Here is a 22502-nt window from a genome sequence, read left to right on the forward strand (position 1 = left end):
AAATATAACCCCCTTCCGTTGTTTTATCGGTTGGGCGAAGGGTGAAGGATGTATATTCCGGTATTTTCTGGGATGTTGCCTGCCTGGTCCTTTCCCCTGTCTCCTTGTGTGCTTCTGCTTTTCACGCTGCATGCAGTTCACACTCAGTGCTGTTTTCACACGTGGATGAGTGAGTGTGCACAGAGCGGGCACTTACGGGAACTTGGAAACTGTGCGCTGATACTTAAAAGTAAATTGGGAGAGGTCGAGGAGGCTATTTATAAGCTCCTTTACTCTTGCTTGGACATTCCTGTGATAGCTGTCGCATCTAATTTCTGAAACTATCAGCAACACGTTTGTTTACATCCATCTGATCCACACAAGCCGCTTTCATATAAGAACCCATTATTCCCAGATTAGAAGGTGGTGGGTGATATGTGTGATAGTAAACGGCCAGGTTTATGCTGCACTGCACCGACATTGCCTGCACCAGAACGAGGATTGAATGATTTCAGCTGAGCCCGCCCTTTGTCTAAGGTAATTCATTTATCGCAACAATCTTCATAATATCTGGACTGCAATAAGTACCTTTGACATTTATTTGCCGCCGCAGTATTCTTTCTGTTACCTTCGCTTTTGTTTCACGATTTCCTTTCTAATAAACCCTCTGCCCCTTTGCTAATCTTGCTCATTGTTCCAATCATTTCTATATTTCTAGTCTTGATTCTATCACTTAGTCTCTCTCACCCTAACTAATTTTTAGTTTGGTCTGTTGGGTGACACTTGACACTTGCAACACCTATAAGCCGAAAACTGTTGCATTAGAGTGCAGATAGGGAGACATGGCATTTGAGGAGGGCACACAGCTTGTAGGTGTTGTTTGGCTATTTGTTAATCCCTATTGACATTCTCACCCAATTTCTCTCCTTGCCCACCCAAACCATCTCCTGATGAGGACTCTTTGAGCATGCTTTAATCAAGCCTTACCATCAAACTTTGCACTGGAAGTGCCTGACAGTGTATTTTCAAAGCAGTCTTTTGAGAGTTAGTGACTAAATTGGAGTTGTAAACCTGAACTGGTGTAACAAAAATGTCTTAACCAGGTCTGCCTTCAGCCACTTGATTTAAACACATTCTGCATGTCCTTCACTGAAGTCCTGTTTAAATAAGCATTAACAAAGCCAGCAGTTTTGGCTTTTTTTATAACTATTAGGCATTTGCCAGGCACTGCTATTAGATGCCCAGGCACTCGCACCGTTTTGCACCTGCTAACATCAATATACAGTTAATGGCAGTACAGCAGTACCTGGAAATTGCCTTTTCCATGCCAATGCTTGTTTAGCATGTCTGGGGAGAGTATAGATTATGCAGATATAGTTAGCTGATTGAATGTACACTATATACATACACAGACTGTTCCCAGTCTCACACACAACACACTGCCACTCCACACATCCACTGCCCCACACACACTGCCACCACCCACTCTGACTGACCCCACTTGCACTGCTCTCACACACAACTACACACACACAGACATGCACATATGCACACTTCACATTGCTTCCTCTCACACACACACACACACGGGTCCACTATGCCACTACAGACAGTACACATGCACACACTCAGACACACTGCTCCCAACACACACATACTGAGCCCACACAGCCAGCCATCCCCCATACAGACAACTTTGACACATTCACTGCTCTACCACACACACACACACACACACACAATCCACTGTCCCCACACACACAACACTGCCCACCCCAGACGTATTGCTCGAACATGCTTTCACACACATTGTCCCACACATCGCTCACTCATGCTGCTCACACACACCCATGTAATGCCCCCACAACAATCACCCCACAGATCCACTGCCCCATCACATTCACATATTTATGTGGAACATCCAGCATAGCCAGAATTGTTGGGGTCAGTCCGGAGTCCCTTTTTCAAAACCTGTACAAACTACACCCGCTCGCCAAGTTTCGGCAGTGAACTAGTGAGGCTAATGTCATTATACAGTACGTGAAGAATTTGCAGCCACCACGGCAGATACAATTTGATCAGTGTATTTTGCATAACCCATTTGGTTCTGGAGCACAGGATTGTTTCAATGAGCTATTAATAGTAATTAACTCCACAATACTAAATTTAGAATTCTATTTTACATTGGGTAAAGTTATGTTATTAGGAGAATGTTGGTTTGCCCAATTGGCTTTCCTACGTGTTTAACCCAGGATTCTTTAGTAGCACCCCCTATAGGGATTGATGAGGTGTCAAACAACTTGAAAAATCTCCAGAAGTCCCGAACATTGCTGTCTCTAATAATGGCTACTAGTGCTTTACACTGTCCCTGGATATGTTTTGTATGATGGGCTCTGAGCCATGTGCCTTCCTTGTTCTCACTGCCCTTGTATTATCAAATCAAACCATAGTTAGTTGTACTAATCTTTTTTCAGGGTCCTTTTGGCATCCCTTCTTATTATCTCGAAATTATGTTTATGTACAGACTTGTCTGTATACAGTTTTTTTAATTATTATTCAATCCGTTGTTTATAGTTTGATTAACAAACATTTACAATTTTCTTTTTCTTTACAATTTCCATTTTCACATTTACATCCAATTTTCCAGAAATATTTTCCAATCATAATAATCGTACAATGGTTTTGCCTATTAGGTACTATATTTAAAAACACTTAAAACACGTTCTAAAAACACAAAAGTGGTTCTCATGTGGTTGTTTCTCCCTTTTCTTGAACTGCTACATTTTGATTGCCCTGGTGCAGCTCCATACATGTGATCACAATGCTTGTTTTCCCTTTCACAATGTCATATTAACATTAACAACATTATCAACAACGATGATTAGTTGATTAGTTTTGTCATACTTACGATTTTAAATCCAAAATATCAGCAAGGTCACTGTTTCTCATATAGTTCAATTGCTATTTGACACAGGAATACTTACGTAATGGGCAGTTTGTTTTTCTAAGTCAACATTCAGTATGTATAAAAAACGCATAAGCCGTAAAATGGCTTTGGTAGTCGAGCTCGACATACATGTCAGCCAGAACCATTCTCTTGAGGCGGCCGAGTCACTCACAGATTCAAGTTCAAATATTTCTTTGCGTTTATCTTCAAAATAGGAACAGTAAATGGTCAAGTGCTTAAGCGATTCGTGGGAGTTGGACACTTTGCAGAATCTGCAGCTGTCTCCAGACAATGCTATGGTTGACTTTGTCCAATTTTTAGTTTTTTCTAGAGTTAGAAGGTGGTTTAATTTGAACCTTAAATACAGATCTCTAGCTATAAGACATGGAAATTGCTGTAAATATAGTTTATGTGGTGTGCGGGCCGTAGCAAATTTTGCCGCTTCTTTGTAAGATCTGAATTTCTCCAAAGCATAGTTTATTTTTATTGCTCTAGCTATTGCCCCGGAGGATTATAAATGTTGAGAAGTAAAATCGATCGTATCGCTTCATAAATTGGAGCATAACAAGGGATGTTCCAGTTAATAATGCCAATAAGAAGATACTTACTAGAGAATTTCAATTCCTTTAAAGTAAAGGAATTGGTTACACTAATAGGTAAGCCACCCATTGGATGACCCGTGTTGCCCTTGTAGCTGGCTTCTGTATCGTGAATCTCAAACCATGCCCGATATTGAAGACTTAATACAAGACATTGGGCCTCATTCCGAGATTGGAGGTAGTCATGGTGCTATTTGCGCCATGACTGCCTCCAATAACTGGTCCGGCACCGGTATGGTTCAATGGGGACTTACCAGTTTAGTCCAACCTTTGCGGGACTGGTAAGTCTCCATTGAAAAAGCCATTCCCCATTTCCATTTGAGCCCCCTTAGGGCTCAATGGGAATGGGGAAGGTGCTAATAACGGAATAACGGTACCGCAAATTGCGGTACCGTTATTAGCTCTGAAGTCCCTTAACAGGTCCCGTCCATAACAGACCCGCTAAGGGAACTCGTAGTAGGGCGCTAAGGGATTACCGGCACCGGTCTCCTTACCGGTGCCCGCTATCCCTTATCGCCCTACTCGTAATGAGGCCCATTGATTGTTTAGATTCCTCTAGGAAGAGGGAGGGGTTCTTCTATTAATGGGTCGACAGTGCTATTGGTCCAAGTGCAGACTCCAAATGAGTAATTGTTGACAATGGAGGTGAGCTCATTAAACAGGCCACGAGAGATATTCCTCCCACTTCTAGCTCCAATATTTTATGTTTCTCATGCCTTAGGAAGCCTAGTAGGGATCCCCTAGAGGATTTTGAGGTCAAGAGAAGAGCGGTCCAAATAGAGAAAAGAAACTTTGTATTGACAGAAGGCTAAGTGGGACGGACTACTCCTTGCAACGTGTTTGAAATGTAGCCTGTGACAATGTGCATGTTGCCTGCTGATAATCCATTTGTAGTGACCATTGACATGCATGAAATAATGGTAATTTTGGACAGCGTGAGTCAAATTTCTGTGGTTTCCCAACAATCTACCCATAATGAGTTAGAGGGTGTATGCCATAATTGTAGAATTGTGATTGATTCTGCTGTCCATTATCTAATCACTTCTCTCCATTAATTGGATTGGGCACTGAGGGCCTCATCACGAGTTGGGCGGTAACGCCGGCGCTAATAGTGCTGCCGTTATTAGCCCTACCGCCAACCCCAACTGCGCTATTAGTGCCGGATCACGGGTTTGGCGGAACGGGTATTGCCCATTCCCCATTGAGCCCATTCAGAAATTCCCCATTCCCCATTGGGCTCAATGGGGAAATGTTGCGCTTTTACCGCCGGCTCAGAGCTGGGGGGAAATCCGCCGAAGCCATGATTTGGCAGACCCTTAAATGTGGCGGTAACAGTGCTACCACAGCATTTAAGGGCTACCACCAAACTTGTGATTAGTCCCTGAGATTGATCAAGTAAAGGTATGAGCAACCAGCCCGCTCATTTCATAGAGGTACTTGGTAAAGGCAAAGGTACAAATAAGCGAGAACCGTCCCATAGAGTGAAGTCCATGATAACTATGGGGAAGACGATGAATAATAAATGCAAATGTAAATGCAAGTCTCTCACGTATGTTTCTGGGGAGCATTTTACCATTAAGGGGATTCATTTGTTAGCCACCCTATTGGGTGGTTTGAGGGAGACTGTTTCGGCATTTAAGGATATTGAGATACTGGATATAATGGTTGGGTTGTCTAATGAAGTTAAGTCATTGAACAAAAGCATCCAAACACTTGCAACTAAAATTGGCCAGGGACATGGTTACCTGCCCAAAAACCATTCCCAGATCAGTATGAGCCTTGTATTGAAAGATCGAGATGAAAAGGGGCATAAGACTCAATTGGGTCATAACAGATGCTCCTCTTTGTGATGACATTGGGTGGAGTATTGATCCTAAACTTAAGAGTGCTCCAAATGTGCCAAGAGTTAATCCTCTTTCTCACAATATGGGCCCAATTATAGAGGTTATCATTTCCAGGACGACAACAAATGTATGATATGATAAGTAATATTTAATGCGCCTGGACACAATTGTTTCTAGGCACGACATGCCAAGGACAAGGAAGACAAAGAGGGACAAAACAAACAATCTTACTAGACCTTGTGTCATTCATATCATGCAAGTGCAAGGGGAAGGGAGGGGAGAAATGCCATGGGGTGGTTAGGGGAGAGTGCAATAAGCAAAGCTCAAGTAATTGCCAGTGGGGTGGGCGGCTCTAATTAAGTGTAAGGAGGCAAGGGACTGTAGGGTTGCAGATACAGTCCCTAGTGTGGGGTAGGCCCAGAGGTAGTGCATGGGGCTACTTGTCATGAAGGAGACTGGTTCCCATAAGGTTCAAAGGGTGGCCAGGTTACCAGTTAACGCAGCAGACAGGAACATGAGCAGGGGAGAGAGTGAAAAAAAGGCAGATGTGAAAAGGAAGGTCTTGAGTTGCTTCCCAAACCTGAGGTGGTCCTGCTCAAGTTTGAGAGGCAGGGAGGCTGTTCCAAAGGGAAGCACCAGCCAAGGAGAGAGATCTACCCCCCACTCTCTGTATGGAGAAGCATCTGACCCTCAGAGAGATGGAGATGGATGAGCGACAGGTTTGTGAAGGAAAGTGTTTAGGGAGAGAGAGTTGGGTGTAGTGTGGTCCAAGGCCCCAGAAAGCCTTGTGGACAATGCAGAGGGTCTTCATGCAAAGAAAGCCGTAAAAACACATCCACTCACTAATTTACCTAACTGTACAGTATGCATCAGATATATTTCCAACCAACCAGGGGCCAGATTCCAGAAGCTTTGCACTGGTTCAAGTGCAATTGTACACAGTAATGGCACCAGGACTAGGGCAAAGTTTGCCCTAGAGGCTGACCAGGGGTGTTGCTACGTCTGGAAAAGATCCGGGGCTACACTAATGTTGGGACTGTCAGGACCCAGGGCTAGCAGGCCTTTTGGTTGAAACCCATGAGCTTTTATCTGGGGCTACAACCAAAAGACCCGGGGCTATAGCCGCCTTAACCCTCCCTAGCAACGCCTCTGCCTAGAGCTAACAACTGTACTTTCAATACACTTTAGAATAATGGCAGAGTTTGCCCATGTGTTAATATGACACTGTGTTATCACTAGGGCAAACTTTGGACAGGCGAAAACAGTCATTAAAAGCATATTTTTTTTTGCAATAGGGCGATGTTGGCCTAGTAGGAACATTTGAAAATGCTATTAAGCGAGGGTCATTTTTCTGTAATCTGGACAAAGTACTTTTGGCTTTACCGATAGTAATTTGGGAAATGCTGGGGATCTACTTTGATATTCTTCAGAAGAAAATATTGTAAACATTTGCTGTGAAAATTCTGGGATGTGTGCTGGGACGGACTAGCTTGTCAACACCGCCTCGCCGCTTCTCAGTGAACTTCTTGCCGTCCAGCATGGTTGATACTTCCTTGAAGCAACCGCAGCAATTTGGCTTGAGGGAATTACACCATAGATTTTGACCCATCAAAAGTGACTGCCCTTTTCTAATACGTGAATTTTCTTATGTCTCTAGCAGATTTGTGGCAACGAACCTACAGTACTTTGCTGGGATGGGGTCCTTCATGTTTGATAATGTAATGGTCAGAAAGCTTACTGGCATTAACAAATGAAATAGTTGGCTATCATAAATGTTATATTTGGTTGTCTAAAACAATGTTTCAAAATCCCCCAAACCTAAATTCTAAGAGATGCTAAATGCATGTGTGTATATTACTCCCGTAAACACTGCCTCTCTATTCTGAACTCTGCTTGTGGTTTGTGTTTATTTGTTCATGTGATTGCTGGTAGAGTGCCGATATGTTCTCTTTGCCATGAGATCATCGTGCTATGGCGTTGGTGCCATGTTGCCTGTAAACAAGTGCTCAACCCAAATAGAAATGTGTAATCTCACTCCAAATCACTCTATCGAGCCAAGTATATAGCCAAGGAAAACTGGCCTTTGAAGAAAGACTTGATGTAACGTAAACTAGGGCAACGCTGAGGACCAGTGCTGTTCTCGCAAATTGAAATGGAAAAATAAAAATGAAATACGGACACACACTTCCGCCCCATCACGTCTGTAAGGCCATATTCTTTGATTTATAACATGGGATGACTAATGAAGGAAGGAAATGTCCCCCTCTGCTTAGGACATTACCAAAGGGATATATTATTCTAACACTGGGAGCCAGCGGATGTATATCTTGGATTAAGATGACTGTTTATTGGCATGCAGACCCAACTCGACCAAACTCCCAGTTGCAATGGCCGCTAAACTTACCTTGAAATGACTTGGGATTGCTCCATAAGGATCCATTTTGGTGTTAATGGAATTTTGAGGGAGTTCATCCCGGCATTATTTAGGCAGGTAGTCATGCTGAAGTTTACCCTTGACATTACACACACTCTTGCTGTTTATGGAAAAGCTTTTAGCAACACCATGCCTATGAAAAAGTAAAACGAGTATTTCAAAATCTAGAATTCTTTGGCTGTTTTTTTTGTCATTCCCTGGTGATATTAAACGTGTATTTATGAAGTTGATACATATAAAAAAAAACGCTAGAGTATGGGTGGCAAACAAATTAATGAAAGATCAAGAGATAACAGAAAAGACAGTCAGTAGGAAGAATGCCGAACGAACTGAGAGGAAACAAAAACAGCAACAGAAAGAACTCTGCAACGCTTGCATTAAGATGGAATTATATCGAATCCATGAGACAATAGATGAAAAAGGAATGTGAAGTGTGGGAAAATGTTTATGTTAAAAGGTTTTTCAATCAAACTAAATCACAATAAAAAAATAAAAAAAGTATTTAGTACAGAGGACACTAACATTGAATAGAACCATTTTACCCCATAACTCAGGAAGCACTGCACACACCATTTGCCTAAAACCTGGTTTGGTCCATTGTAGCTTGCCTTATTATTTCCGATTTTGAATGTGGCCTGTAAATAATGGCGGTCTCTGATGGAAGAAAAGATTAAGGCTCAGTGTGCCTCAGTGGAGGTCTTCCAATACCCTGCATGCAACAACTTGCAAGCACCAAAGTGACCACATGCTATTATAATAACCCATGCCTCTGCTTTTGGGGAGCCTGGTCAAGAGCAAGAGTAAACTAAGCAGAGGTTCTCAGAGAAACAAGAAAAAAAGACACACTGAATAGTCAAGATATAACAAAATGAAGGTGAACAAAGAAATTTATATAAAAACACTTTATTAAATTTAGTGGTGGAGTTGTATACATTGCTTTATTAGCCCAAGAAGGATAGCTCTCACAACTGCATACGCCACGCCCCCGCCTTTATTAGGTATCATAAGTGCAGCATAATCTCATAACTTTGTGATTGGAGCATTGGGCTGTGTTTAGAAAATGACATCAATATTATGAGCATTAGTATTTCACATTTTATGTAGACATTTTCTATGCTTTTGTTGGAAACGATGCCACCTTAACTATGAGACCCCCATTACACAGCCCCTAAGCATACTGATGATGTCACCAATTACATCACTGATGACATCACATTTGTATCACTTAGACATGTCAGATCCATCAGTTGTTATTAGTATTATTACTATGATTATTATTGTATTTATTTAGTGTGGACCTAGCTTTGAGAAGAACCGAGCACTTTACAGAGGTATACAACAAAACAGATACACAACAGAGTGTTTTACAGTGATGCAATTCTATGGAAAATAAGGTAGGACACTACCTATGCCTTCCTCATTGACTTTACTGGTAAGACCAGCCATTAGGAAACATTTTGATCTTTGTTTGAAGATATAGCACAGATGGACTATACCTTGCCTTTTATGAAGGTCTGAAAACATCTGTCAAGCATTGAAAATAATGGTTGGGGAACTACAGAAAGTTGGCCTTGCACGTAGCAATCTACAATTTCAGATTCAATACAGCGGGATTCTGCAACCTTTGGACCTCCAGAGGTTTTACATTACAAAAATTCCACTAGCCCTACGTAGCATAGGCAATGGGGAGCGATCATGGAGTCATACTCCAAACCATGTAGTACAATGCCTGATTCAGACCCCCGTGCTTACAAGGTTACAGTGGGCATCTGTCAAGCACATTAGCTACTCTAATAGTGCTGGTAACCATGTGTCCTCACAAGATAATAATAATAATTATATATTTTTTACATCGTCTACTCTTGCAGGCCACCTGCCCAAACCTTTAACATTTAACATGATTAAGGCTTACCTTTTGATTTGTTATACTGACAGTACGTATTCTTGTACAGGAAGATATGAGGATTTTGGAAACCATTCCTTGTCATGTATGTTGTATTCTTTAATGGTCTGTTGCAAAGTCATAAGTGTACTACCCAAACGTTTTCCTTGCATAGGGGGATGTTTTTTAGAACAGAGTGATATAGGTACTAGAGTATCTCATCATGGTCACTGCTCATTCAATACAGAGTAACGCCGGTGTGTAGGAATACCCTGTTTGTAAATTGACTGTGTTTTTAAATCCAAACTCCAGCCAAACTTTCCACTTGAAGCCACCCTTAGATGCAGAAAATCGTATTTTATTGTTGCATCTCTCTCACTTGCACGCTGATCTGCTGTACCAGTCATATTATTGAGAATGCCTTAAGTGATGCCATCTGTGATGTCATCGTTGTGCGTAGTGGCTTCGCTATGGGGGCCTCATAGTTAAGGTGGCTTAGCTTTCATTGGCTGATGCATTCCATGGGTTTTGTGGCATTCGATTAGCCCCTAAAGACACTCCAACTAAAGTTTTTCACTGAATTAAAAGGGAACCATTCCACTGAACTTATTCACCTTACCTGTCGCTTAAATAAAACATTTTCACTGAATATCAAGGGTTTTTGTTATGATATACCTCCCACCAACTGTTATTCTGTTTTGTTTTCTGTTAACATAATTGATGCCATATCATTTGTTATCAATATCTGTTCTTCAGATACGCAATGTTGGGCTTTATCAAGTATTCCATCTTTTTTGTGTCCACACTGGATCTTCACACCCTGCTCCCACCAAAGTCCCTGGGCTCTCCCCACCCTGCTCCCACCACTATCGCATGGCTCCCCCCATCTTGCTCCCAACACATTCCCTGAGCTCCTCCCGCCCCTTTCCTGCACAGTCCCAAAGGCAGTGGTGGCTGGTGGTTTTAAATGGAGGGGCATGCATATTTTCCCCTGATATGCCAGAGCGTCCGAGCATAACGAGGGAGCCCAAATCAATCAGGGGATATGTGGGGGGTTCTCACAGGTTCGGTTTTTGACTGATTGAGTAGAAGTGAATTGCATGTATGTGTATGAGACAAACAACCAGATTCTCATAACTTTTTGGGACGTAATTGAGGATTACTAGTAATTGAACTAGTGCATCTCCTCACTTGCACCAAACAAAGTAGCAGCCCAATTCACAAAAGGGCATCCGAATGACTGAATCTTAGATGCGCTCATTCAGATGTCCTTTTTCCCTCTGTGCGTTTGCACAAATAAGGCGGAATTTCTGGGAATTTTAAGGTGAATCCCGAATTCACAAACGGGATGTGCTTGAAAATTCCCAGAAACGAGGTTCATCCCCTGTGCTTTTTGAAAGGTTGCAGGGTAAGGCACACATCATGAAAGGTTACTTTCTGACCCTGTCATTATTTTCTATTGAAGTGTGACATCCACGGTTAAACCCTGGCTGTAACACTTACATTTCCAGTCCGCAAACAGGGATGGAAATGCTATTTCTTTTACGAGAATTTCACCAAGGCAAGCCATTTAATGACCTGTCTCTGTGACATGCACTCCCAGCAACCATGTGGTTGCTGGTAGCCTGTCATACAATAGTGTGAGGAATGCGCACCTTTGCGTTACTGTCTTGAGAAATGCTCAGGTCATTGTTGAGAATAAGGTAGCGCACATGAAACAAGCGCATTCTCTGTGCTCCTTTCATTTGCGCTACTTTCTGAGAATATACCCCAAACTACTGATATTACAGGGAAAGTGGCTTTTTATATTACTTTTTGTGAGGCCTACTCCTTTAATCCTGCTCCCCTCTGCCACGATCCTGGATCCCATACAATATATTAGGTTCAATATGGGCATAGATACAGGTGTGTTATAGGGTGTATATGAAGTGGTATCTTTCAAAGGCTAAACAGATTGCACTGTTTATTTCCCAAACTTGATATTAGTTCGCCATGATTGGGGATACAGTGGTTCTTTGTTATACACCCCTATTTAGTAAAACTGATAGCTGCTTTCCGCTCTGCTCTGTGTGAAATCACACATCTTAAAGTCCATGCTAGTCATGGATAAAGCTGCTCTGTCTCTGTCTCAAGGCACTACAACCAGAGCCCAGTATATTGTGTAGTGAGTTTAAAGTATATTAAAATAACTTTCAATAGACTGCAAAGTGTAATGTTTATAAAGGCGTTTATTGCTGCATTTACTAATAGATACACTTGTTTTTCAGGTACTATTTTGCCAGTTTGGTACTGTCTGATAATAGAAGACGTGTGCTGTGAGAGGTGCATTGGAGGAGATACTGTGATGAGTCGTGCTGTTATTAACAACAGCGGCCACGATGGCATGGGTGCAGGTCTTTTCACACCCACTCCCCTTACTATTCTCCACCCTGCTGAACCCCCCAACCCCCAAGGTTGCAAGCATAATAATCCCTAAATGAGAAGAGGTGTCACTTAAAGACATCTTCATAAAATGTTCCCAATTCATACCCCCATCCAGACACCACAATGCTTTGAAATAGGCCAGTGAATGGTCCAAGCATTGGGGGTAAGCTTGATCCCGCAATGCAGGATGCTGATGCGAGAGAAGGCTACTGGCACTTGGATTCATTCCTAATAAGTGATGGGCAGCCATTAAGTACTTGCTTTTGGGTCCTTCATCTGGAATGCCACGGGTTCCCAGGTGCAGCAAAATGATAACATTCCAGAAGGTTAATGTATCTTGGTGTTGCTGCGCGTTGACCAACCACCAATTTTAACTGTTGAAAAGGGAAAGACACCCCTGAAGCCACCAATATCCTGCAAGACGTAATAACTATAGTGGGAAAAGTTTGGGCTGTAACGGCTGCATTCTTTTGGCAGGCAGGAGGGTGGCACGACTCATATTCATAAACCCTCAGCATTGGAACATGTCATCCAGTCCTGCCATGTACAGGAATAGCCAAGGTTGAGGTGGAGTTCCATCTTCTTACGACGCCCTCCTGTGTGAAATCAGGCATCACTAGCTTTACACCATTGCATTTCTTTATTACGCTGTCTACCATTGACCACCCAGCCCAAAATGTCCCCTAGCACCTTGTGATCATTGGCAAAGCTCCCCAACTGTAATCTATATATGGACAGGCACCAACCACTTTCTGATGCCTGCGTAGACCATACCTCTTCCCCAAATAGGCACGTGAAAAAAAAGAGGCGCTGAAGCGGTTTGTGGCAGGACCCATCCACTAAGAAATACATCTTAAAAAGAAAAGAAAAAATACAAAACTGCTTCAGGTGTTGTTGGATGGCTCCTTTACAGTGAAATGCATAACTCAGACTCTCAGTGTAGGACCATCCTACCTATCAGTATGGACTGTTATTAAAGTTTCATCAGGTCAAAATTCATACCTTCACTCACTCAAACTAGATTTCCGTGCCATTCATTTTGCCATTTATATAGAGCCTCTCATCATAATTATGGTGCCAAAGCACGTTGGTTGAACGCCCTCAGATGGTCCCGCTATGGGAAAATTGGAAGATGCTATTATGTGTGTGTGCATTTTGCCCATTAAAGTTATGAGAGAGTGGTCAAGACCCTGCTAGTTACCCATGTCTAAATGGCCTGTGATTGGGCGGAAAGGAGTTATATGATGAACTCAGCAGGAGGGGTTGTGTTTAAGTGTATCGAAAATTATGTGATTAGCTATGGTTCGAATTTGTTGTTGTTAAAGGTAGCTTTATACTTATGGAAGATGTGTTGTGCAATAGTATGTGTGTTGTATGTGTGTGCAGAGGTGTGCGGGGGTGAGGCAGTGCCTTAGGCTAAGTTACGAAAGTGTGGGCTACCAGGGAAAAATGGGTTAGCTGTACAAACAACCATGCCTAGCCCCTGGGAGCAATCCACATGCAAAGAGATGTGCTTAGTCTCACATACCTGCAATAAACCAGTAAACCAATAAACAAATAAGTAAACAAATAGATGGATACTAACCTTCTCAGTGGATCTTAGAGTGAGAAATGACCACCCCTAGGTCCTTCAAGTGCGAAAACATCCCGCCTTACATTGTTTCATATGCTTTAGAGTTGACATGCAGTGTTGACTATAATTGAAGATTCAGCTGTAATTGATTATACTCTTCCAAATTGATCCAATTGCTTGACCAAAGGTGTGTTTAAGTGTGATACATTGACCGCTCTCAGAGCGCAAGGCATGTGAGTATCCATGTGAGTCCCGGAGAGGAGAGGGAGAAAGGGATGAGCGAGACGGGGGCGGGGGAGCGCTTTGGAGACCACACGATCCCGGGCCAGTGGTGTGCGCGTGGGAGGAATCGTGACAGAGCCCCCCCCCAAAGGCCCACGACCCTGTAGGCAGGAAGGGTGATCCCGGTGAAAACGAGCCACCAACCGGGGAGCGTTGACATCGATAGCGGGGACCCAAGAGCGCTCCTCGGGGCCATAACCAACCCAATCCACCAGATACTGCAAGCGCCTCCTGTAGAACCGGGAGCCCAGGATGGAGGACACCTCGTACACATCAGGGGACGCCAGGGACACCGGGGCAGCAGAGGTGCGCAAGCGGGAAGGAGCCTGACATGGCTTTAGAAGGGAGACATGAAACACAGGGTGGGTCCTCCACGACCCTGGGAGAACAAGACGGTACGTGACAGGATTAATTACCCGGGACACCACATAAGGACCCACAAAACGGGGCAAAAGCTTCCTGCAACCCACTAACCTCAAGTGAGGGGTAGAAAGCCACACCCGGGAACCCACCGTGAAACTAGGGGCTAACAGACGCTTCTTGTCTGCCTGGACCTTCATAGAAGATTGGGCCTCACGGAGATGCAACATGGTCTGGGCGTGGATACATGACAGATCCCTAAGACAGGCACTAGCGGCCGGATTGGTGGAGGCCGCGAGGTCAGGGATTGCCAATGTGTGGGGATGCTGGCCATAGAGGATTTAGAAGGGAGAGAACCCAGTGGATGCATGAACCGCATTGTTGTAGGCGAATTCAGCGTGCGGAAGGGCACGCAACCAAGAGCACTGCTGCTGCAGGATCAAACAGCGCAGATACTGCTCCATGGTCTGATTTGTCCTTTCGGTCTGACCATCCGTCTCCGGGTAGTAGGCCGAAGAGAACTGGACATCTATACCCATTAACCTGGTCAGAGCACGCCAGAAGCGAGAAGTGAATTGAGAACCCTGGTCAGAAATAAGGACAGAGGGCAACCCAAATAGACAAAAGATGGAATCAAAGAACAAGGTGGCCAGGACGGAAGCGGAGGGTATACCCTTACAGGGGATGAAATGGGCCATCTTTGAGAAGGAGTCCACCACCACCCAAATAGTATCATAACCCTGCACCCGGGGAAGTTCTGTAACAAAATCCATGGTTAATGTATGCCACAGTCTTGGAGGCACGGGTAAAGGGAGAAGTAGGCCCAATGGGCGTCCCCTACAGGTTTTGCATTGTGTACATACGGTGCAGGTGTTGACGTAGCAATCCACGTCCCTCTTCATGCCCGGCCACCAACACCAGCGTTTCAGGAGAGATAACATCCGGCGTTGGCCAGGATGACTGTTCACAGGGGCATCGTGTGACCATTCCATGGCCATATTGCGTGTATCGGCAGTGGGCAAGAACAGGCAGTTCAACACATATGGGAGACCATCATGGAATACCGGATCCCACTCTTATAACTGGTCGGGGTGCAAGGAAACCCAATTGCGTACCGCGTCCACTAAGGGCACTGAGGGGGTACATAGACAAATTACCCTGGTGTTGTCCAACAACGTGTCAGGGAATTCTGGCAGAGAAACCCCCCCGGGAGAGCATGACAATGCATCGGCTTTGCCATGTGCGGAACCAGCCCGATGTCGGATCTGGAAGTCGAATGCCGCGAAGAAAAGATGCCACCTCTCCTGTCGACTGTTAAGACATTTTAGGGACGCCAAATCCTGCAGGTTTTGGTGATCTGAGAATACCGTGACTCGATGCTTGGCGCCCAAAAGGTGGTGTTGCCAAACGCGGAACGTGTCCATTACCGCTAACAGCTCCTTCTCGGTCACGGTGTAGTGGGACTCGGGGGTAGTAAACTTGCGGGAATGGAATGCACCGGGTGCAGGCCACCCATGGACTGACATGCTTGCGACAAGACAGCACCAAGAGCAAAGGAGGAGGCGTCGGCCTCTACAATAAAAGAGAGTTCTGGGTCGGGATGCTGGAGAACAGGGGCTGTAGTGAAAGCAGTCTTTAATGCATCAAAGGCCTTCTGATGTGTATCAGACCAAAGAAAGGGGACGTTAGGGCTGGTTAATGTGGTGAGGGGGGACAAGCTAGAAGAGAAACCAGAGATGAACCTCCTGTAGAAATTTGCGAAGCCCAAAAAGGACTGAAGAGCTTTCAGGTTCGCAGGAACAGGCCAGTCCAAAATCGCTTTTACCTCGGAATGGTTCATGGACAACCCTCTGGGAGTGATACAGAACCCGAGGAAGTCAACGTTATCAACGTGGAACAGAGACTTCTCCGGCTTGGCATATAACAAGTGTTTTTGCAACCGTGACAACACCTCACGAACATGGCGTACGTGCTCTTCCAGAGATTGAGAAAAAATCAGGATGTCATTGAGGTAAACCACAACGTAGACATCTACAATATCACTCAAGATGTCATTCATAAACCTCTGGAAGGTCGCCAGGGCATTGCACAGCCCAAAGGGCATGACTGTATACTCTTATAAGCCGTACCGGGTACAGAAAGTGGTTTTCCATTTGTCCCCGGAACGGACGCGGACCAGGTTCTAGGCTCCACAGAGGTCTAATTTGGTGAAGATAGTAGCGTGTGTGAGTCGGTCAAGCAAGGGCATGATGAGGGGAATAGGGTACCGGTCTTTTCTCGTGACCGCATTCAGGCGTCTATAGTCTACTCATGGGCGCAGATCGCCTTCTTTCTTGGGCACAAACAATATAGGGCTCGCTGCCGGCGAGGTGGATGGCCATATGTGCCCTAGGCTCAAGGCCTTCCGAATGTACTCCTGGAGAGCCGATTCCTCGGATGGTGAGAGGGAATAGATCCGCCCTGAGGGAACCACAGCGTCAGGGAGCAGATCGATGGGGCAATCGTATGGACGATGAGGTGGACGTTTTTCAGAGGAGCCACAATCAAACACAGTCGCATAATCCTGGTAGACTTGGGGAACGTCTGTCGCTACTAGTCCGACTACGTGATCCGATAATGTTTCCTGCGGGTCAAGCACCGTTAACTGAGCTATAGCCTGAGCAGGGTTATCGCTGAGGGGGTGTATCTCCGAACTCCGCATCTGGGGGCAAAGGGTGTCTGAGACTCTGTATGTTGTCAAGGCATTGATGGATAGCCGTGTTGGCTGCTGCCATGTCGGCTCGTAGCACTGTGATGGCTTGGACTATAGCAGTCATGGGATCTTCAGCGTTCCCCTCCATTGCCTACACGACAATAGGCTTCACAGTCTGTTGTGACTTGAGTGTTGTGTAGGCAGAAGAGGCCTCTGTCCCCAAATGCCACACAGAGAGAACCCAAAGTGACTCTCTATGCAGCCGTTGAGGCCACAGGCGGAGATGTTCAAATCCGGGACCGCGAACCTCTGGGACCCCAAGCTGCTGCAAGAAAATGCGGATTAAGTGCCAAGCAATAAGCAATAAACCACAGTGTTAGGAAAAACGTAAAGGTCTTACCTAAGGAGGTCAAGGTAGAGATGATGAACCTAATGGGGAGGTCCGGGACCCACGTGGACTGAATTACCCCAAAAGAAGTAGTAGGCGGCTTATCCGCCTGTTAGCAGGAGTAAACTGTGGAGCTGTGAGACAAGAAGTCCAAAGAGTCGAAGTGCCAGAGGGAGAATCCGTGAGGCAGTCCAAACAGTCGGTGATTATTGGCTTTCGACCACGAAGTAACAAATCCAAGGGGAAATCCAAGAAGAGTCCAGTAGAGCAGGCCAGGTCGATTCCATGAGTAGTCAATGATCCGAAGTACGTAACGCCAAACAGGATGCAGAGCACAGCTGTGAAGCAACGAGTACCTGGGTTTCGTGTGTTTAAGTACTTGCGCTTCTGGTCACGTGATGAGCGCTTCTGGTCATGTGATGCGCGGCTGGGTCACGTGATCGGGCAAGCGCGTCACGCGTCCTTACAGTCCCGCGACGCGGAAGCCCGATGCTAGTTCTTCGTGATCCCAGGCACCAAGGTAACTGCCAGTGAAGAAACGGCCGTAGCCTGAGAGCAGTCCTGTTACGGACCAGGCGCGGCCACGCGCGCAAGGCATGTGAGTATCCACGTGAGTCCCTGAGAGGAGAGGGAGAAAGGGATGAGCGAGACGGGGGGTGGAGGAGCGCTTTGGAGACCACACGATCCCGGGCCAGTGGGGTGCGCGTTGGAGGAATCGTGACATAAACCCCCTAATGACAAACATATTCTTAACACTACTGGTACTACCAGCCCTCCTTTTGCCTTCACCCCATTCTCTCAAGAATCAGTCTACAATACAATCTCCAAACTCAAAGCATCTAATTGAAAAGGAGATTCAGTCCCAGGACAAATAGTCAAATCCTGCGCCCACACCCTCACTCCCGTCATCACCAACTTCGTGAACTCCTCCTTCAAAGCCAATCTGGTCCCAGCCAGTATTAAAGAAGCATGGGTCACCCCATTACTAAAAAAAAAACCTACTCTAGACCCGACTGTTCCCACTAATTACCGACCCATAACGACAGTTCCGTTCTTACTTAAAATCATTGACAAGATAGCTTAGAACCAAGTCCAATCCCATTTAGAAAACCACCAACTCCTCGGAGCAAGACAATCCGGATTTAGGCCAAACCATAGCACTGAAACAGCTCTGTTGGATCTCAAAATCCAAATGGATACCATCAGAGACTCAGGTAAACTATGTATCCTCCTCTTATTAGACCTTTCATCAGCGTTGGACCTCGTGGACCACGATAAACTCTGCAACACCCTAGCTAAAGATTTTAATTTTTCCATGGATGCCACATTGTGGATTAAAACCTTTCTAGCTGACCGCACATCCAGAGTTGCTATAGGTAAGGAAGCTGCTGACCCTATCCCCGTTCCCATAGGAGTACCCTAAGGTTCCTGCCTCACTCCCAGGCTGTACAATGCATATACAAAGCTACTCTTCGCAGTATTAGACGATGTGGGTGTCATCTACACCAACTTCGCGGATGACACCCAGATCCTCATCCCGCTCTCAGGAAACTATGCCCAAGACACCCTACTCATCAACAGTATCTACGCGATCATTCAAAATTGGATGGCTCTAAATAGCCTCTGTCTAAACAATGAGACAGCCTAAAATCAGTGCCCTTCACGCTGACTATACATCGATTAACATCAATGGCACCATGCTACCTGTCCTGAAACAAGTTAAAACCCTAGGAGTGTACTTGGATGCCAACCTAACAATGAATAAACACATTAGTAGCCTCTCATCAACCACCTCTTACAGAGCGAAGCTTATTGCATTAAGTAGACAATTTCTCAACCCTGCCAACTGTGTCACCCTGGCCAGAGCGCTAATAGGGTCAATACTTGACTACTGTAATGTATTGCTACTAGGCACTTTCAAATCTAATTTAAAAAAAAATACAACTCAAACAAAATAAAGCCCTAAGAGCAGGCCTTGGCATAAGGAAATCCGACCACATTTCTAAAACCAGAAGAGAGCATCACTGGCTACCAATTGCTGAAAGAATCATCTTCAAAACCATGTGCATTTCCTACAAATGCCAACAAGGTTCAGCACCCATATACCTGAATAAAATAATGCACAAAAAACTGCTTTAAGAATACGCAGATCACACAACCAGCAACTACTGGAAATACCTTGCTTCAAGAATTCAAAAGCAGGCGGCAGTAGCTTCAAACACCTAGCCCCCAAACACTGGAACTCCCTTCCCAATAGCATTAAAGTGAGTTCCCTTTCTGGCTTCCAAAAAGCACTCAAAACATGGCTTTTCAAGTAATATGAAGTCCAATAACCCTGTAACTGTAAATATAACTGGAACCTTCTTTCGTGCATAAAACCTTGCAAAATATGCTCTCTGTGTGCGCCATATTACACATATTAAGAATGCCTAGAATGTATCAGCTCAAACGTACTATGTAACCATGTGTTTATTATCTATTTAAATGTTAATAATGATTTATGTAATCTGCCGTGATACCCGAGGGTCTGGTCGTGTAACAAATGTAATAAATAAATAAATAAATAAATAAATAAATGGCCCTCTCCCTTGTAAAGAGTGAAATAAATTATTAGTACATTGTATCATTGCACTTTAAAGTCCATGCCCTACACTCCTTAGGTCTCACCCACAAATACATGTTTTTTTATGACACATTAGGGTCCCCACTTGACTTCTGATCCCAATTAAAGCATAATATGCAGAGTATCACTGATCTAGAGTCTCTTCAGTGCTGCACATTGGTGAAATACAATTTGTAAAATAAAATTCCAGTGTATATTTCTTCGTTACATTAAACATTATTTATGTGGGGTGGCAGCAGAAGAGCAAGACATGAGAAGACAGTCCCAGTACATGTACAGTACTCCAGATTTGCATCACAGGTTACATGAACCAAAAACACTTCTCCATTTACATGTGTGTTGCTTAGTCGTGCCACCATGCCACTTAAGCATGACATGTAGGTCCAGATATTGCCTCTAGTCTGCAAACGGTGTCAGGTACCAGTACCTTGAACCAACACATATAGATACTGTCAATCAGAACATTGGGGGATTTATGGACGTAAACAATATCACTGGAATGGATCAGGATAAAAACAAGAATACAAATCAGTATCAATAGCACACACATCACAGTTATGTTAATTGCCTTCTCTAAAGAACTAAGGACCATGAGTTTGAGAGTACTGGAGAGTAAGCGCACGGTACTGATAAACATGAATTTGCGGTGTATTACAGTATGTGTTGTGAGAAACTTAGATCGACAGAATAGCAAGGTATGTATGTTCTTTATACAATGAATACATCAAAATTAAAATGAAGAGCGTAGCAAAGTGTCTAAACATCTCAGCTTGCTTCAGAGTACTAGTACAACACTAATTGTAGGTGCATATCTGACAGAGACTCCATGTCCCAGCATGTTATGTTATGTTATGTTTACTGTCTTTTCTGAAGCCCGTAGGACATGTGAGTATTAGATCAGAGGAGAGTTCCCAGGTGGCACTGTAAAATGCTTGATTGTAAATGCTTTTTCGTAAACATAGCATGTTGCTTATATTATGGGAGTGGGAGTCTGGGAGATGTATTAAGTATTGATCTACGTATTTGCACCCATTTGAGGGAGCGAGCCATACAGGTGGCTAGGAACGTGGGCAGAAACCAGTCATCTCAGCCCACGTTCCAAGCTGCCTGATGGGCGCTTCGCTCGGGCCTTTTACTTGGGCCGCTGGGCTGTTACCTCCCATTTCAGCATTTGAACAGGTGTTTAATGACACATTAAAATGCAGAAAAGTTGTGTCAAACTAAAGTTTGGAGGAGGAGGCAAGAAGAGAGGAGGACAGGTCGGCCCATTCTGAGAGGGAGAATGGTCCGCGGGTTTCTGTATGGTAGTGAGAGTAAGCGAGAAAGTAGGTGAGACAGACAGCCTGCAAGCTAGGTTACTAAAGGATGCGTAGGTGTGTGTGGGGATGATGGAGGCAGGAAACCACTCAGGGAAGATCAATGCTATTCCACCACCAGTATGGAGGGCCGGGGATTGGAAAGGGTCTTGAAGCACGCAGGGAGAAGAGTGTCAAAAGCAGTGATGCAGCTGTCCTTGTACCATGTCTTAGTGAGAGCAAGGACGTCAAGGTCTTCAAGGGGGTGACAGAGGTCGAGGAGTGTTTGATAGCAGAACAAGAGTTGTGGGTAGCTAAGGGAAACTGGTTTCTCCTTTAAAATATTTGCGAGGGGGCACCGGGGTGGAGTAAAACCACTGGTGAGCAGTGGGTAGAGGGCATGAGGGAAAGAAGGTGGAAGAAGAGGAAGGGAATTTGAAAGAGAAGGAAGACGCCCATCAAGGAGGCAGAGGTTGGGCTGAGAGCCCTGGGCCATGATAGTGCCATTATAATAGACATTAATGGTGCATTTGGAGGATGCGAGTGGGCCAAGTGCACTTCCCATCTGCTGCCGCCAGAAATGGGTGAGAAGGAGAAGGTGAGAGAACAGAGACCATATGGGGGGTCCAAAGCTTAGAAGAAGGAACAGCAAAGAGGATGTCAGTGATAGTTTGTCTAGAAGAAACATTGATGTAGGTGTCTGTGATGTTCAGACCAGGGTTGGAAATCAGGAGTGCCTTTTTTCGTTTCTTCCTTCCAGATTTTGTGTGAGACGGAGGATAGGAGATGGAGAAGCAGTTAGAAAAGATAGGGGAGATGGATAACACTATGGCGGCAGAGACAAGAGATGGAGGGGGAGCCAGAGAATAGCAGGGGAGAGTCAAGCACTACAGTCAAGCACTATGCAACAGTAAAATCACACCAGGTGGCCAAGCAGACAGAGAACAATGAGCACGCTGGAAATGCACAGATATACATATCATTAACAAATTGGTAGCACACCTAAATTCGATTTTAGCCAACAGCACTCAAAAGCAGTACACAATGGTGGTGGATGCACAGTTGGAAGCACACCCGAGAATAGAAAGAGCTATACGTCATGTGTTTTCTTTTTTCTTGTTGAATCAGGGCATTAAGAGATCATGATGCACAGTACTGTTGGTGCAGAGAGTTAGAGATT

The sequence above is a fragment of the Ambystoma mexicanum genome, chromosome 3p, assembly GCF_040938575.1.
Source record: "Ambystoma mexicanum isolate Mex_15411 chromosome 3p, UKY_AmexF1_1, whole genome shotgun sequence".
NCBI lineage: Eukaryota > Metazoa > Chordata > Amphibia > Caudata > Ambystomatidae > Ambystoma > Ambystoma mexicanum.